This window comes from Armigeres subalbatus, unplaced genomic scaffold (assembly GCF_024139115.2).
Source record: "Armigeres subalbatus isolate Guangzhou_Male unplaced genomic scaffold, GZ_Asu_2 Contig1074, whole genome shotgun sequence".
NCBI lineage: Eukaryota > Metazoa > Arthropoda > Insecta > Diptera > Culicidae > Armigeres > Armigeres subalbatus.
Genome location: NW_026941818.1, coordinates 227,453 through 247,779, shown reverse-complemented (window position 1 = coordinate 247,779; position 20,327 = coordinate 227,453).

Below are 20,327 nucleotides of genomic sequence, written 5' to 3'. Positions count from 1 at the left end.
TCGACGTCTTAGTATCCATCCCATAGCACTGCAACAGCGGCACCGATAGCAGTAAACTAATAACTAGGGTGGTTCAAAAATTATTTTGCTCCGCCAGACTCAGTCGATTATATTTCATACTAGCAGACCCGACGAACTTCGTTTCGCATAAAATTGATTTAGTCTCTGATTAAGTCTCGAGTTTTGAAGAAATTGATGTTTCATTTGTATGGGAGCCCCCCTTTCCAAAGGGGGGAGGGCTCGAACCATCTTAAGAACCTTCCACGGCTCCAAAAACCTCTGCATACAAATTTTCACCCCGATCGGTTCAGTAGTTTCCGAGTCTATAAGGCACAGACAGACAGAAATTCATTTTTATGTATATAGATTTTGGGTGTCGTCCGATGGTTTGGGTCAGTTTGAATAGGGGTTTATCGTGCACAGGTCGTTTCAGGTTTGTATGACAGTTGATATGACGGGGTTGAATTTTACATTATTCTGAATCTGATTGTGGCAGTCCGTCATTGGGTGCTGGCGAGGGGGGAGACCAATTGACTAGATGAAATATTCAAGAACTTTAACTCCATAGACAATGCATATTGAATGATCGTTCGAATATTTGAAAATCAATTTCGAGGTTTCGAGTTTTTAGCATGATAATTAGGCTTCTCAGAAGGCATCAGTGAAACGTGTAATTCAACAAAATAGCCAGAATTTGTCTTTAATATCTATCGCACCAGGGGCAGATACTTCATACAAAATGTGTGACATGGGGGTGAGCGGGGTATAAAATGCTATTTTGCGTTACGTAATCAATGGATCATTCCTAAGGTGCGATTTTCGTTTTGTGAAGTCTCTGGAATGTTGTTTTCTGCTATGTGGGTTCTCTTATCGCCAGCGTTTGGAGGGGAGGCGCTGTAGCCAGTGTAATGAAAGGCTTAGTTTGCCATACTAATTTTCATACAAACTTGAACCGGCTTGTGCTCAACCAGTTTTTGTTAAATTCGGGTTTTGGAGGACACTCGAACCATGGGACGGAATCGAGTGAGCGTGTTGGAGTTGGGTCGTTTTTTGAACCACCCTACTAATATTTTATGTTTTTTTATAAATAAGACACCAATACTACTACAGTATATGCCAGTTTTTATTGTACTAATACTTTCAAAACTTTGTTTTGGTACTCAGCCCACCTTCACCTTAAGGATCGATTGCATTTGATTAATTTTCGACCAAATTATCCCTCAAGCGGAATGACATTTGTGGCCATACGACCCGTTCGACCAAACGACATTTTGTGCCGTATGACTTGTTCAGTCATAAAGCCTGTTCAGCTGAATGGTATCTTCGAGCAAACGTCTTACACGGCTGATAGTATTCGGCTCAATTACCGATTCATTCAAAAATTCAATTAGGCCAAATGGAATTCGGTAGTATCTTTCATAAAACACGATCAATCGTGCACTTTTTTATTTCATTTTTTTTGCTTGTCGATGTTACCAGTCAATACAAATTTATATCCAGTTTTCCGCGAGTGGCCAGGTTGCCTGCGGGTTAGTCTCTGATCTAACGTTTCTGGAGGTCAACTGCACCCACCATTCGAGCATTTTGATCAATGTGGTATATAAGAAGGCTTGTATTTACTGAATCAGCACCTTCTTATATGCAACATTAGTCAGAATGCTCGAAGCGCTTGGTGCAGTTGACCTCCACAAACGTCAAATCAGGCAAGCTGGCGGCCATTACCGCTCGCGGAAAACTGGATATAAAACCACATAAAATATTAATGTGGAAGCGATATACGAACTAATTGTTCTTGCCCACACGTATATCGTCTACACTACACATCTTGTATGGCATCATATACGATCTTGTGTTGACTGGGTACACTTAGAAAACACCTGGAGACACCCAAATGGTGAAACTTGCAACCAAATAGACCATGTTCTGGTGGACGGGCGCCATTTCTCGGATGTTATCGATGTGCGGACATTCAGAGGTCCGAACATTGACTCTGATCACTACCTCGTTGTCAGTAAAATTCGATCACGGTTGTCAACTGTATCGAACGAAACATCACAGCGAACGATGCGTTACAATATCCAGCGATTGTCGGCGGAAGGAGTATCGGCTGAGTACCGCCAGAAGCTCGACGAACGGATAAGTGCAATCAACGTTAGCGACAACATCAACGATCTATGGGAGTCGATCCATGGAGCGGTGAGCACAACAGCACGAGAAGTGGTAGGCACTGCACAGAGGCGACCAAGGACGGGTTGGTTCGATGTGGAGTGACAGACGAGAAGAACGTTGCCAGAAGCCGGATGTTGGTGTCGGGTACCCGATCGAATAGAGATCGTTACAAGGAAGCAAGAGCAGCCGAAAAAGGAACCCACCACAGGAAGAAAAAAAGAGTACGAAGAACAAGTTATTAGTGAGGCGCAGGAAAAAATGGAGCAGAACGATATGCGGAGGTTTTATGAGTCAGTCAATGGCGTGCGGAGAAAGACAGCGCCATCTCCCTTCATGTGCAACGACCAACAAGGGAATTTGCTGACACATAAAACTGCCAGGTGGAAGCAACACTTCGAGACTTTGTTGAATGGAGGAAGTGACGTTGCATCGGTGAACATAATACATATCAGCAACGATGGACAAGCTGTGGAGTCACCTACACTAGATGAGGTTAAAAAAAGCTGTTAAAGAGCTGAAAAACAATAAGGCTGCGGGGAAGGACCAACTCCCGGCTGAACTTCTCAAACATGGCAGTGAGCAGCTTTATGAAGTTCTGCACCATATTATGTCGAAAATATAGGAAGACGAGGAGATGCCTGCTAGCTGGTTGGACGGCCTAATTGGTTCTCTCTTTAAGAAAGGGCACAGACTGAAGTACGTAAATTACCGAGGAAAAACCCTCCTTAATTCGGCGTACAAAATTATGTCCCGTATTCTTTTCAACAGATTGAGACTGCTTGAAGAGTCCTTCGTCGGTGAATACCAAGCAGGTTTTCGTGAGGGCCGATCAACGACGGACCAAATGTTTACCCTGAGACAAATCCTTGATAAATTCCGGGAGTACAACTTGCAGATACATCATCTGTTTATTGATTTCAAGGCGGCGTACGATTCAGTGAAACGGAATGAATTATGGCAAATTATGCTTGAACATGGTTTTCCGGCGAAACTGATACGGCTGATTCGTATAACGTTGGACGGATCGAAATCAAGTGTAAGGGTTGCGGATGAAATATCGACGTCATTTGTTACCTCAGATGGATTAAAGCACTCTCGAATCTACTATTCAATATAGCGCTCGAGGGAGCGATTAGGAGAGCTGATGTGCAAAGAAGCGGTACCATTATCACAAAATCGCATATGCTCCTGGGATTTGCGGACGATATCGATATTATCGGAATTGATCACCGTGCCGTGGAAGAGGCTTTTGTGCCTTTTAAGAGGGAGATAGCGAGGATTGGACTCACGATCAATGCCAGCAAAACGAAGTATATGGTCGCTGGCAATCAACGTGGGTCATTAGTGGTGGTGGTAGCGAAATGGTGCTGGATGGTGAAAAATTTGAAGTAGTAGAAGAATTTGTGTATCTTGGAACATTAGTGACGTGCGATAATGATGTTACCCGTGAGGTGAAAAGGCGTATTGCAGCTGCAAATAGGACTTATTACGGACTTCGTAACCAGCTTAAGTCCCGTAGTCTGCAAACGAAAACAAAACTCGCGGTGTATACTACTCTGATTCTTCCGGTGGCTTTATACGGCCATGAGACATGGACGTTAAAGGAGGCTGATCGGAGAGCTCTCGGAGTGTTTGAGCGTCAATACTCGGCGGTAAACAGGAGAACGGTATCTGGCGGCGTCGCATGAATCACGAATTGTACCACGTGTATAAAAGGCTGGATATTATTAAGCTTATACAACACGGCAGACTACGGTGGGCTGGTCACGTTGCTCGTATGCCGGAAGAACGTCAAGCGAAGATAATATTTAGTAGAGAACACGGAAGAGGCCGTAGGCTTCGTGGAAGGCCACGTACACGATGGCTTTTTGCAGTTGAAGAGGACCTGAGGGCGCTCAATGTTCAGGACGACTGGAAGCGAGTCCAGTGGAGAAGGATACTCCATTCGGCGTAGGTTCATCGAAGAGCTATAGCCCATCAAGTATCAAGTATCAAGTAAGTATTCAATATAAATCTACACATAAATTCATTAACTGCATATTAGAGACCAGGTCTCCGGTAGCCTTGCGAGCAAAGGCATAGGATTACCAATCCGGAGATGGCGAATTCGATTCTCGGTCCGGTCTAGGATGTTTTCGGGTTGGAAACTTTCTCGACACCCTGGGCATAGTATGTACATTGTACTTGCCACACATGATACATACTCATGCAATGGCGAGCATAGAAAAGCTTTCAATTAATAACTGAGGAAATGCTAGAATACTAAGCTTAAAAGCAGACCAAGTTCCAGCTGGAATGTAGAGCCAATGAAGAAGAAGAATAGAATATTAGAGACCGCTACCGCACATAAATTTCATTTGATTATATATTATATTTGAACTTCGCGTGAAGAGGAATAAACTTAACTTTCCGTACTAAATCAATCAGAAGGTAAGGTAACACGAACGATTCACTCTAACTTTCATATACTCAGTGACTGAGTAAAATTGAACTACCTTTTTTTTTCTCACAACGGAAATTAAGTTAAATTTCCTTGAGAAAAAAAAAGTGATACAATACTGATACATTTTTACTCAGTAGATGAAAGTTGGCGTATTGCGCATTAAACAATATTTTGCAGCCAAGGGCTGAAAACCTCTTTAATAAAGACGATAATAATAATATTTTGCTCATTGATGCGAACTTTGATTTCTTTCACTTCGTATTTTTCCAAAAAATGATCTTAGAACAAACTACGAGTCACGATTGGTTACAATGAGCAAGCCAAAGAGAGCAGTTCACCTTGATCTTCACGTGAATGCGGATCGTTTTTACCGAGTCAGTCGATTAAGATTGTTATGGTATCGCTCTCCATAGACATACCGGCAATACCACAATGATAGGACTGAGCTCCTGGAAATACCGCAACGTTAAGCAACAGCGTCCCATTATTGCGACGTTCGACGTTTTGTCCTTTCGACATTTTGTCCCTTCGACCTTTTGACTTTCGACTTTTTGTCCGTTCGACCTTTTCTTAATCCTTAGTTAATTAATTTCTTCAATTCATGGTTAGATATATTTTCTACAGTTTGTATAAAACGGAAAAAATAATAACTTTGTGGCTCATTTTCAACAAATTCTATGTTTCTTACGCCCCTTTCATTTTTACCCCCTCAGCGTAGATAATATCATCGTACATTAAGATACGAGATACCATCACTCATCTTCACTATGAATACCTCCTAATATGTTTTCAATATCCATTTGAATAACCGCTTCCCTGAACAGTTTATCCATTGGCAAATAATTGAGCTTCCTGCAGTGCAATTGAATTATGTTTGTTCAATTGAGTTCAATTGAGATAGATTTTCCCAATGTAGAATACCAACAGAAAGTGCCGCTTGGATTCATTCGAATGAAGCAGGCCCTCACTCCTTTTGGTACGTCCCACTACCGCATGCGTCATAAAGGATTCACGGTAGGTCAAACCCAACATTATTACATGAAAAACAGATTTCATCGATTAAGCCAAATTAAACTTGAAACGTATTTTTTATGATATAATGGAAAGTTTACTATAATCAGAAATACTAGGGATAACGATTCTGACACTTCGTTTAATACTGTCTTCATGGTGCCGATATTATGCCGCATATGGTTTGTATAAGCATTAATTAGGATTGGTCTCACTCGGAAACGCCCTGCTTCAAATAGTATAAATGAAGGAGTGAACGATCGTATTCAGTGTTTGCTGATTGACTATGGAGATAATTGCTCTTCTCTGGAATTTTACAAGAGTGTTGACTGATGTGAAAAGACGCATCAAAAGGTTAAATATTTACAAATTCCTAGAAGCAAACCCCTCGACATTTGTGGATGAGCATCATGAAGAGAAATTAATTTGCGGTTAAATGCTATACAACCATATGCTATTCTTATGGTGACGTATAATTCCATTGAAATTATTTTACTACGGCACTAAGTTATCACTGACTCATACGATACAACCATAACATGAAAGCAAATATTCATCATATGACAAGAAAATATATACACCCAACTCAACAGAATTTAATACAGTTCTGCAAAAAAAACCTTACAACATCTGTATAAATTTTTGGCATATTCAAATTCGGAATGATTGTATTAAAATCTCACAATGTACTATTATTTTAATACAGTGTCGCTTTGTCATAATTTGGGATAAAACCATTTACATATATGCCAAGATTTTATACAAAAAATTAAAGATGTGTTTAAAGCAAACATGACATGGAAAAGAAAAATTAGACAAAAACTATTTGAACTCCGCATATAACATGCAGTCGGGAAAAAGGATCTTAGAGCAACCAGCTGCATTAGCTAAATCAATACCCGCATAGGGAGCATATATTTCACACACGAACTAAATTGTAATCGGATAATAATATCTTCTTCAAGTGGAATGTCCTGCAGAAAACCACCGAACGTCTTGCATCAGTAGCAAACGCCGGAGCACTGAAGATTTGATCGATTCCTTTTCCCACGTGAATATCTTACCACAATCCAAAGAGTCTTCTGATTATGAGGATGAGACGCAAATAAAAACCACTTTCAAGAAGTAATTCGATATATGTACGATGGCGTAGTTGCACGAATATATCTGTCAACTTGTTTGGATAGCAATATGGGAACGGGGAAAACTCCTCACTTGACGAGTTGACGATGTTTTATCCTATATTTGAGTCTTATCAACAATACTGATAAGACGGCGGCTCAATAAGCATAAAAGCTCAATGATAAGTTTTAGGAAAAAAATAAAAACAATTACTTCAGTACACCAGTTGCGAATATCTTTTATAACCCTATCAACAAATACGTGCATTCAACTGCAACGTGAACATAGCAAAGTTGCTTTTATATTTTCTTCTATTTTCTTTCTCGCGAGACGGTCGTTTAGACTCTCTGCACCTGTGAGTTTCCCATTTATATAAATGATACGAGATAGAGAAAATACACAAACAATGTTCATGCGTACCTAGAACGCAAAGATCCACGAAGATTAAATTCCATCATTTTACTGTGAATGTATTCAACAACGGATAGGATGCCAGCAAACACACCTTAACAACACGATTGTGGTTTCCGTTGACCGTAAATTCCACAAAGTCTTTGCGTTCTCTTCCAGATGAAAAGCCAGGCCGATGTCATACGAATCTAAATTCTAACCCATTTCAAACATTTTCGTTGAACGTATCCTCGACGAACCAACGCAACGGAATAAATATTTGATTCGCAATAGCATTGTCGTCGTCGTCGACGGGTTTGTGCTGCATTTCCCATCACTTTGGTCCAAGCGTTCTGCAACTGACTAGGGGGTTTTTTATGACTGACTAGGCTCAAATTTGGCCTAAACATTCTTTGCATATCAAAGAATATTGTGGCCAAAATTCATAAAATTTGGTCGACAAAAACCCCCCTGCCAATAATAGAACAAAACCTGCCAAAGCCGTCTTTCCCCCTAATTGCTTTTGCATGTGTGTAGATGTCAGACAAGAAAATTATTTTGAGCTTTTAGTGGAATGTCACTTGGCAAAAAACAAGTTCGTATTATGCCATTTAATTCCACCACTTGATGACGGCCTTACTGTTGAGGTCGAAATACGTATCTGTAAAATCAATATTGATTTTGAAATGTGTAGAGTTTTCGAAAGTATTGAAATCTTGAGGTGCTTCAAATGTTGCGGATATGGGCATAGAGCAGGTGATTGTAAAAATGACGTTCACTGTGCTAAGTGTGCCGAATGTCATGATGTGAAAGATTGTTCATCGGAACAAGAATCATGTGTAAATTGTATGTATTCAAATAGAGAAAGAAAGTCTAAATTTGACACAAATCATTCATCATGGAGTGTAGATTGTCCGATTTATTTGAAAAAGTATCGATTTCGAAGAGCTTTATAAATTATAGAGCATAGCAATTGAAGAATGTTGCGGATGTTATTCTAGTTAATGTTGCTGGCATTACATCACATTTTCGGAGTTGGAAATTATGATTAACAGGAAAAAGCCTAAAATAGTTATGCTGACCGAGACTCATTTCACAGAAAACATAGGAGTAAGTGAGTACAATATAAGAAATTATAACATGTTGTGTTGCTTATCGTCTTCGAGACACACGGGAGGGTTAATCATGTATATTCACGATTCAGTGAAATATAGAGTTATTGATAATTCAACGTGTGGACTTAATTGGTTCATGGCCATTAAAGTAGTCAAAGGACTTAAAACAGGAGTGTATGGGTTGATCTACCATTCACCAAGCGTAAATGAAGAACTTTTGCAATACTTAGAACAAAGCTGGCTTGAGAAAATTTTGGACGACAGAGGAATGAACTTCATAGCAGGTGATTTCAATATAAATTGGAAGAATGCCAATGACAGTAGAAATCTTCGCAATGTTATGCAAGGATTTGGTCTAGATCAGAAGGTTAAGGAAATCACAAGGCGTACCATAAGGTCACAAACTATAATCGATTTAGTATTCTGCAATGATAATGAATTACACGTGTCTATTGATTACAACAACAAAATTTCCGACCATGAAACCCTTCAGATAAATTTTAAGGATTCTTTTGAATTTACAGAAAGTGACTTAACTATTAAATGTTGGAAGAATTACTCAAAAATGCGCTTTTATGTCTACTGAGAAGTGGAATGTCAAACGACAGTGACAGACAACTAGATGAGAAAGCAGATGAATTTAGTACAGTCCTAAAAGAAAGTGTAAATTCACTAGTTGTTAGTAAGAGAATTACTTCTAACAATAGAAAAAAGTGGTACACGGCTGAATTGAAAGCTTTGCAAGAGGCAAGGGATGAGGCATATAAGAAATCTAGTGAAAGTTGGGAGGAAGTACATTGGCAATATTACAAAGTATTGAGGAATGAATATTCATACTCAATAAGATCAGCAAAGGCAGAATATACACAAAGAAAAATAGAACAAAATAAAGGAAATAGCAAACAATTATGGGAAACTTTGAAGTCGCTGTGGAGTAATAAGGAAAAGCCTGCAAGTAGTATTAGTTTTAATGGTGAAGTTATTGATAATATGTTGACAGTATTCAGCAAATTAACGATTCCATTGAGAATGTGCAAGATTGCTTCGACAGTGAGAACAATTATACTACAGAGAAATGGAAGGTGTTTCATGAAGTCTCTTATGAATCTCTTTGTAAGGCTATAGACAAAATTGGTAGTTCATCAGGAATAGATAATGTAAATTTACAAGTGCTTAAAGATTCTTTGGAAGTTACGGGACAACATTTACTTGAAATAATCAACGATTCTCTTGTGCAGGGTAAGTTCCCGAGTAGTTGGAAGCAATCTACAGTAATACCAATACCTAAAATAGCAGGAACCACAAAAGCTGAAGAATATAGACCTATTTTTGAGAAAGTGTTAGAAATTATTGTAAAAGAGCAATTGCTTGAATATTTAAATCAGGAGAACATTTTAATACATGAACAATCCGGCTTTAGACAAAACCATTCTTGTGAATCTGCACTAAATTTATTGCTTTTTAAGTGGAAACGAATGATTGAAGAAAAGAAGACTATAATAATATTATACTTGGATCTAAAAAGAGCCTTTGAAACTATATCACGGCCGGTAATGGTAAAAACAATGAAGAAATATGGAATAGGAGCAAATGTTCTTAAATGGTTTGAATCTTATTTATCTGATAGAAGTCAAGTGTGTCAGTATGAGAATTCTACATCGTCACCCAAAACAGTGCCCCTTAGTGTACCACAGGGTAGTGTTCTGGGACCAATTTTATTTATTTTATACATTAATGATATGAAAGGAGCCATTCGTCACTATGATATCAATCTGTTTGCCGATGATACAGTTATATTTATTGGAGAGAGGGATGTTAAAATAGCAATGGCTAAAATGAATGAAGATATACAAGGGTTGAATAAGTGGTTGAAAATTAATAAGCTTAAACTGAATGTGCAAAAAAACCAAATGGATGTTAATAAGTAATAGAAAACAATGAAATTATACAGAGTTCAAGATCGATATTGAGGGAGTTGAAATGGAAAGGGTAATAGTTCTTAAGTACCTTGGAGTTCATATCGACGATAAACTTATATTTAAGGAACACATTGACGAAGTGATTAAAAAAGTAGCTAGGAAATATGACATGTTAGTGCGTTTGAAAAGTCAATTGACTTTTTGGAGTAAAATATTTCTATACCGGACCTTAGTAGCTCCACATATTGATTATTGTTCTTCTGTGCTATTTTTAGCCAGTGATATCCATTTAATTAGATTACAAAGATTACAGAACAAGTTCATGCGATACATTCTTAATTGCAGTAGATATACCTCCATTTTATGCATGTTAGAAACCTTACAATGGTTCTCTGTGAAAGAACGAATAATATTTAATGTACTGACAATGATTTACAAACTTAGTAATAATCTTTTGCCTGAGTACTTGACCAACATAATAATACGAGGACACAACATACATACACATAGAACCCGACAAATTGATGATTTACGTGTTGTGCCGTTTACTATGACAATGACGCAGAAATCTGTTTATTATAGTGGCATAAGAATGTATAATCAACTGCCTAGAACTATTAAAGATGTTAGAACTATCTCCGAATTTAAAAGAAATTGCTCAATATGGATTAAAAATATGTATAGATAGTCAAGAATGTTATTTATATAGAGATAAGAGTTTTGTTATAAATTATCAAATGGTAAATAAATGAAATGAATGAAATGAAAATGAATGAAATGAAAAGCCATGTGGTGAAATTAATTGGTATACTACGAACTCGTCTTATGACAAGTGAATACTAAATGTTTTAAAACCCCTCGATTTGCATTGTACAAACAATACGGGTGCACAGTGGCTAAAATCGTGTTTTTAGCGCGTTTATTTAATAGTAACCTTTATTATGTGATTTAGCGTAATGGCGTCTTCGAGACATTTTATCAGTAAGTCGACGCGCTTCTTTGGAGGTATTCAGCCTTGTGATCAATCCCCCTAGCAGTGAGATGAAAAATTAATGTTTTCCGCTTTACAACATGGAAGGTATATGTCTTCGCGAGAGTTGCAGCAAACTTACTTACTTACTTATGGATCCTGTACATCTCCGGTGGTGCAAAGGGCCGACTTGAAAGATCTCCATCCTGAGCGTTGCCCGGCTATCGCTTTAACCTGTTGCCAGGTTAGATTTCGGTCGACTTCTTTTATTTCTTTATTGAGGCTTCGCCGCCATGAGCCTCTGGGTCTGCCTCTGCTGCGATGTCCCGCTGGGTTCCAGTCTAATGCTTGTTTACAGATTTCGTTTCCGTCCCTACGTAGAGTGTGGCCGACCCAGCCCCACTTCCGATCCCGAATTTCTGTTGCTATCGGCCTCTGGTGACAACGACGATGGAGCTCGTTGTTTGAGATCCAGTTGTGAGGCCACCAGGCCCGAATTATATACCGCAGGCATCTGTTAATGAACACCTGCAGCCGTTGAGTGTTCTCCACTGATACACACCATGTTTCGCTAGCGTATAACAGCACAGATTTCACGTTAGAGTTGAAAATTCGTATTTTGGTGCGTTCACTTATCTGCCTGTTTTTCCAGATATTTCTTAAACTCGCAAAGGCAGCCCTTGCTTTCTTTATCCGTGCGCCTATGTCGATCTTGGTACCGCCGTCTGACGCCATTTGGCTACCAAGATATTGGAAGCTTTCAACATTCTCCACTGGTTGCCCGGCTACTGTGAAACTGGAAGGAGTCACCGTGTTTACATCCAACGATTTGGTTTTGTTGACGTTGATGACTAAACCTGCCGAAGAGGAGCGCTCGGCAAGGTCGTTGAGCTTACTCTGCGCCGTTGCGCGAGGAGTGCAACATCATCCGCCAATTCGAAGTCATTTAGGTGCTTCATGGTTATAGGCTGCCATAACAGCCCGCGGTTTGGTTCACGGTCAATCGCATCTACCAGAATCTCGTCGATTACGATGAGGAACAGTAACGGTGATAGAATACATCCTTGCCTCACACCAGCTACGACCCGGATAGGGTCGGACAAGACCCCATTGTGCAGCACTCTACACGAGAAGGCCTCGTACTGTGCCTCGATGAGGCCGATGATTTTCTCAGGAACTCCCTTGCGTCTCAGGGCGCCCCACATATTCTCGTGATTGAGACGGCCGAAAGCTTTTTCGTAGTCAATGAATACCAAGTAAAGGGACTCTTGGAATTCGTTGACCTGCTCCAGAATGATGCGGAGCGTGACAATATGGTCCACACAGGATCTTCCGGCACGGAATCCGGCTTGCTGCCGCCGGAGAGTCGCATCGATCTTCTCCTGAATCCGGGCTAGGATAATTTTGCACAGAACTTTGAGAACGGTACACAGCAACATAATGCCTCGCCAGCTAACGCATACAGTCAGGTCACCCTTTTTTGCACCTTCACTAAGATACCTCGCATCCAGTCGACCGGGAAAGTTGCGGTGTCCCAGATATTACGAAATAAACGATGCAGTAGTTGAGCGGATGTCATGGGGTCAGCTTTGAGCATCTCGGCTGATATGCGGTCGACCCCTGGGGCTTTATTCGATTTCATGCTTTGGATGGCTGTTTGAATCTCTAGCAGTGATGGAGCTTCGGTATTGACGCGTATTATACGTCGGATCCTAGGCAGATCATGCCGAGGTGGTGATGGCCTGGCTGGCACTTGAAAAAGTTGTTCGAAGTGCTCGAACCAGCGTTTCAGCTGGTCAGTTGGGTCGGTCAATAACTGATCATTCGCGTCTTTCACAGGCATCGTTGCATTCAGCTTCGCCCCGCTTAAGCGTCGTGAGATATCGTAGTGGAGGCGAATGTCCCCGGTTGCGGCGGCTCTCTCTCCTTCGTCGGCCAGAGAGTCTGCCCACGCTCGCTTGTCCCGTCGACATGAGCGTTTTACTTCCTTCTCAAGAGCCGCGTATCGTTGACGGGCTAAGACTTTGGCTCCTCTGGTTTTCGATCGCTCTATCGCGGCTTTGGCTCCTCTTCGCTCCTCTATCTTTCTCCATGTCTCATCGGTGATCCATTGTTTTCTCTGGGTGCGTAGTTCGCCCAGATTGTTCTCGCTGGTGGTGATGAAGGCATTCTTGATGGCGGTCCATTGGTCTTCCACGCTGCCACCTTCCGGAATATCTGCAGCACGCGTCTCCAGTTCTTCAACGAAGAACCGTTTCACCGTGACATCTTCCAGTCGGCGTGTGTTGAATCGTCGTCCAACTCTTTCCTCCTGCCGACGAATCCGCGCAATGCGCAGGCGTATTTCGCCGATGAGGAGGTGATGATCAGACGCGATATCGGCACTACGTTTATTCCGTACATCAAGAAGGCTCGGTTTCCATTTTCGGCTGAGATGTGGTCGATTTGATTTTCTGTAAAGCCGTCACGGGAGACCCACGTGACCTTGTGAACCGGTCGATGAGGGAAGAGCGATCCCCCGATCACCATGTCGTTATTACCACAAAATTCTGCAAACAGCTCTCCGTTTTCGCTCATTTCTCCGAGACCATGGCGTCCCATAATGCCCTCATGGTTCGAATTGTCGGATCCGATCTTCGCATTGAAGTCGCCCAAACAGATCTTGATATCACCCTTCGGAATTCTATCTACGACGGCATTGAGTTGACTGTAGAAGTTCTCTTTGTCTTGCAGATCGGCAGCATCGGTTGGCGCATAACATTGGATTATAGTAAGGTTTCGGACCCGTGTTCTAAATCTGGCAACGATTATCCTTTCACTTATAGGTTCCCACTTCATAAGCACAGAGTGTGCCTGAGCGCTTAGTAGGAAGCCAACTCCGCGATGCCGGGGAGCGTGTTCACCTCGTAAACCAGAGTACAGCAGAACTTGTCCCGACGGCGTTTTGTGTTCTCCAAAGTTTGGCCAACGGACTTCACTCAGTCCCAGGATCTCAAGCTTCATGCAGCGTGCCTCATTGGCAAGTTGTGCCAATTTACCCTGCTGGGCTAGGGTTAAAACGTTCCATGTTCCTATTCGTGTCCGTTGTTTCGCGCTAAGAGTCGTCGCCGTAAAATCAGTCCGTATTTTTTCATTATCGGATTCTCGAACAAATTGATGTTTCGGGAACAGTAGGTTGTTGGCCCAAGGTTCCCTATCCACCGGGATGGGACTGCCATCTTAGGTATAGCTTCCGGGGAATAGCATTTCATACTCAGCCGCTGGATGCCAGAACAGACGCTGTTGGAGTCGCACCTCCTTGGTGAACAGACGCTCGGTCAGTTGGGTCAATTTGTTTAAAGTCCCACCCAACACCAGGACTAGGCTAGTGCGCTTTGAGCGGCACACGGTCGCTTTGATAGGGCCTGCTTGGGGACACATGCAGCTTTTTATAGGAGTTCAACAGAGCCCACTTTCAAACCCCACCACATCCTAGGCAAACCCCACAGGACGCACCCTCTCACTCTAGCTGATGTCAGAAGGACAACATTGCCCAGGCTGCACTACCAGCTAAGTACGCAACCCTTAGCTGGCGGTCAATTGTCATCGGAAGACCCGTGGAAGCGTGAGTATTGGAACTTGTGAGGACCAGAGCTATGTTAGGCGCCCCTTCCTGGATGTCAACTCACCATTTCGCAGCCCGCAAGCATTCTAAGTAGTTGAAACAGTGACCCATTCTCACACCCATTTGACCCATTGTCACCCCCGACGACGGTAGGCGTCTTCTGGCGACAGTATCATCCTCGATACTAAGGTACGAAGTCCCAGCCTGGAGAACTGCGCTCAAGACGATTCGTAACCGGAGGAAGCTGAATAGCGTGTATCGTCTAATGGTCATTCGAGTCTCGAGTGTGTACCGAACCATTTCGTCGGAAGCATTTCGCGTTATCGCAGGGATGATTCCAATGTGCATAACCCTAGCAGAGAAAATAGAGTGCTACCAACAGAGAGATATCAGAAAAATGAAGAAGACGGTGAGACTGGACTCATGGTGAAGTGGCGGAGCATGGTGTGGTGAAGTATGATTTTACACAGTTCCTGCCCAGACACGGTTGTTTCCGCCAATATTTGCACCGGTATGGCCATGCGTCATCGCCATTATGCCCGGCGTATATCAACGTAGAGGAGACTCCAGAGCACGTGGTATTTGACTGCCCGAGGTTTGCGGAGGCACGTAGAAAAAATGCCTGCCATAAAAGCGGACAGCATCGTAGAACGAATGTGCGTGTCGCGATGAAGATACGTAGAATGCGGTAAGCAGACTCATGACGCAAATACTGTCAGAGCTGTAGTGTCGATGGAGAAGGGACAAACAAATAAGCGTCGGTTTGGAGGGAAATCCAGCACAATAATGAGCACAGGAAATCCAACAGTTTGGTCACGGGTTGTCGGAGCGCCAGCGAACCGGAAGTCTTCTGCCAACCGGAATCGTCGGACCGAGCTCGGCACTCGAACCGCCAAACTGCCGAAGAAAGAAGAAGGAAGTGCTTCGGGTATGTAGGGCACCGACAGTGCGGATGTCATCCGCCAGCGGAACTGTCGGACTACCTCTTCAACACGAAGACGAAGTCGGCGGAATGCGCGAAAGCGTCCCCTGCGACAGCAGCCAATAGTCGGGCACCATCAGTGCGGAAGTTTCCTTCACCGGAACTGGTGGATCACCCTCGACGCCGGGGGGAGTCAGGAGGATTCGACACCGAGGGGAGTCTGGAGGATTCGAAGAAGTTTGTGGCACGACCGCCAAGGGATCTCAGCCAGCAGTGGATCTCAGCCAGCCAGTCGGCGAACTATCCAAAGGTTAGGGGTCGGAGTTTTAGAAAAAGTACACGAGCACTGCCCCCAGGCACAAAGTTCAGGCACTTATGCACTCGCGAACGTGTCAAATCATGGAAAAGAGCAAAACAAAATTAAAACATGATTTCCTCAGCCATTAGCGTGTGCAAACGAAAAAGTCGCGACTTCAATACTTAGTGAGTGGGCAGTAACAATCTGAAAATAAGACGTATTTTTTTTTTCAATTCAAAGTTAGCATAATTTTACACGTTGATTGGAAAATAGAACTAGATTTATTTTGATTCAAAACACAATTTAACGTCTAACCAAATCAACTGTACAATCACATCAACGGTCAACTACATGTCGTTAAAATTTAATTATTTTTACTATGTATGATAAACTAGGATTCTTATTTGATTCTCATCGTACTTACAAAATAGGGGAACTGTGTCGTTTTTCATGTCACTGACTGAACATATATTCATCTAATCGCGGAGCAAAGAAATACTGCACCAATTTCGTGAACACTGCTGAAAAAATCACAAAAATAAGAAACAAATCTAATTCCTTTTCATCGCTTTGTTTTTCGTGGGATAAATATCGGAGCTATGAGATGAGGTCCAGGAGCAGTAACCTTACATTTTTTTTTTCAATCGCACTCCACCCTTTCTTTTTTTATACCGCTTCTTGCGGATTAAAATATAGTCGATAAGTGTTGACATCAAAGATTTTGCAAAAGTACCGTAAAAATCACAAAAATCTTAAACAATAATTAATTATAGCGAAATTGTTAGATTCTTATACAAAAATGTAAGCTTACAAACAAATATTTTAAGAAAAGCTTGCAAAATTGTAAGGTCTCATACAATATTTGTATAAAAATCTAGCGTTTTCGCATATGCTCATAGTTCTTATACAAGTTTTAGTAGGCGCTTATACAGAATTGTTGGAAAATCTAACAATCACCGGTACAATACTGTTGTGAAAAAATATGTCCCTGCCAGTATAGCAAGGAATCGTTTTAAAAGCATAATGATTTACAAGTTAATGAAAAGCAATACCATTGAAATGAAGCTAAATAAAAAATTATTATTTTACTGAATTCATTGTAAAATTTCTGGTTCCACCTCACTATTAATCCATTAATCCCTGCAGCACCCTGTGCACATATCATACTATAATCACTACTACTAGATAAAAATGGAACAAATGATGGTGGCATTACTTTATGCATACTGTTTATGCAACAGTTTTAACGACTTCTCACCTCGTCCAGCGGTAGTGCTTCCCGCTTCATACCCGCCCAACGCAAATATGTTTGACAAACATAGTTACAGGAAGCTATGCATAAATTATCGCGAACACCTATTTTTCCCCTAGGACTGTTAGTCGATGCCAGCCACTACATAACAGGTGAGGATGTAATCCTTGCTTGAAAAGATATGCGAGAGACAGTTTCCTCGCTGTGAGTGATGTTTACTGACCATACTGAGCGGCGGCTTTCTAAACAATCGTATATCCAGCCCATATTTTTTCCTTTAATTATAATGTGCACCAGCTATGGAAATATTATCCAGCTATGGAAATATTGAAGTATTTTTTAATTTTAGTTTTTCTTCCTCTAAATGTTAAACACTTCATCAAAGCGTTAGACTCTACTGTGATGAAATAAGAAGTAGTTTTGACTTCACTCCGAAACCCACTATCCGATCAAACCAAATTTAAAAATATATCTTGCTGCGCGAAAATTGATTAATTCTTAGTTACAAGAAGAACGCCTACAGAATGTGTGTATACACAAATTCACTTTTTTAATTCCTCGAACTTAGACGATAGGTATGGATCTTCTTCGTGTGTTCTATCAAAAAATTATGTCCTTTAACGGGTAGAAAAATAATTATGTGAAATCTCGCTTTCTGTAGTCTAGACATTTTCTTCTGAAATTAGCTATCCTCGTTCCAGACGATAAACACACTTGAGTGATGTAAGTAAAATATTCAGGAATATGCGTAACGGTCACCAATGTTTTACATTATTTTTCAACCGTAGTAAAGCCGAAACCCCTAATAGAGTTTACTCTGCAAACTAATGTACATATTTAGGAGGAAACGGGATAAAAGCCTGTAGACTTGCAGATTAAACATAGTAGGGGACAGTGGGGCAATTTGCCCTAGCGAAGCAAATGTAGGTATAGTCTTTCAACTATAATGATTTTCTCGAAATTTTTTGAAAGCAAAACCAAAATAATATTGAAAAAGTCTGAAGAAAGAAAAAGAACATCCAAAAAAAGAAACATCCAGTTCTCCACACTATTATATCTTTCATTTGAACACACTTCTTATCTAACCTACGTAATATTAAACCAAGTTTAGCTACATCTCGCTCGAATACGATAGGTAAATACAGGAGAACAATTTCCTCCCAGGGGCGCAATGAGATGTCTTCCCCTATATGTTGGTAACTTTTTATACAAACATTTTTTTATATTCAACGGCACCGGTAAGCGCATGATGAAAGCACAAAAGGCAACATGCTTCTCCAACCGACACTTGGCTCCGTTGAATATTTATTTGGAGTCCTTAAAGGCAACGACAAAGGAGGCACCAGAAGCGGCATCGCCGTGTAGAAGGAAATGTAAAAGTGAAACCAAACATGACTTTGAACCAAACTTGTTCGTCCCCGGGAGTTGCTATTAAATCGTCTCGAGAAAAATGGAATCTCGTACCAAGTGACACAGTTGTTCTCACGGGTAATTTATTTCGACTGTTGTAAACTATGGAAACTTTTTCTCGATGACATCATGAGCTGCGGGATGAAAGTTGAGCAAATGTGTTTGCAGTAATAGGGATTGAAATTGAATAGTAAAGTTTTCGTTCATGATTTAAAAAAAAACATTGCGTAACGTTCTAAAAACATGTCGGATTCTAATTCGCATCGTCCCATCACAGACTACCAATAAACTAACATTATTTGAAGATAAAGTGAAAAAATATTTGAGTATACCCTCTTTCTGGTAGCAAAGGATTAACATATGCACTTGGTAGAAATGCGCCGAGCATATCCGTCGTTCCAGAATAGCAGTTAATCCTTTCGCGGAGAACTCATTCGCAAGGTTTTCAGAGCAGCAAAGTTTCACCCAAAGAGCGCACCTGCGAAAAAGTTGAGTGCATTTTTCAAATTATAATAGCAGAGGAATTGTATATTTCAAACTACTTACCGGTCTTGCTGCTTTGGAAAGCGATGAAACGTTTTTCCAGGACAATATCCCACTTTATTGGTACATAAACCAAATTCACACTTTCTTCCCATTTTGGAATCGTTTTGTGAATCCACCCAAACAAAAACATACCGAATGACAGTTCATTTGCACAACAAATGCTTCAGTGGCGCCACCACGACATAACCGGTCACGTTCCAAACTACTGGTGAATTCAAAATCACCGTTGGAGTGTGCGATGGACGTGTTTACCAGTGTTATGTCTGTTAGTCTGTGGTCCCATTGCGATGCTGTTCTTCGTAAGCGGTTGGAGAAGATGATTCTCTTCCGGCTAGACAAATGGTTTGAATCAAATGCATTATTACCAGGCACACAATTTGGTTTCCGTAAGTGCAAGGGAAAGAACGACTGTCTTGAGTTACTTTCTTCAAAAATTCAGCTAACTTTCGCTAAAAAAGAGCAGATGGATTCGATGTTTTTGAACATTCACGGGGATTTTGATTCAGTTTGCGTCGATGTTTTATCCGACAAACTCCACGTGTGTGGACTTTCACTATTTGTACAATTTTAACCATTTGTACAATTTGTTGTCAGAGAAGTGTATGAGTTTTTCTCATGGTGGCTAGGCAACTTCACGAATGAGATAAGAAAATTATTTTGAGCTTTAAGTGGAATATCTTTACCTGCCATAAGACGAATTTGTACAATTCCATTCAATTGCATCCATAGATGGGACTGACTTGCGGTTAGCGGCAGCATATATGTGTTCTAAAAAACAAATTACAATTGGTTTTAGTCTAAGCCATAAAACTTGGAAAAAAATGATTAATATTAGGATGAAACTGGGATTAGATTGAATTTGAATTGGAATTTGATTGGAATTGAATTGAAATTGGATTTGAATTGGATTGGAATTAGATTGGAATTGGATTGGAATTGAATTGGAATTGCATTGGAATTGGATTGGAATTGGATTGGAATTGCATTGGAACTGGATAGGATTTGGATTGGAATTGGGTTGGAATTGGATTGGATTGGGATTGGATTGGAATTGGATTAGAATTACATTGGAATTTAAATTGGAATTGGATTGAAATTGGATTGGAATTAGATTGGAATTGAATTGGAATTGGATTGGAATTGGATTGGAATTGGA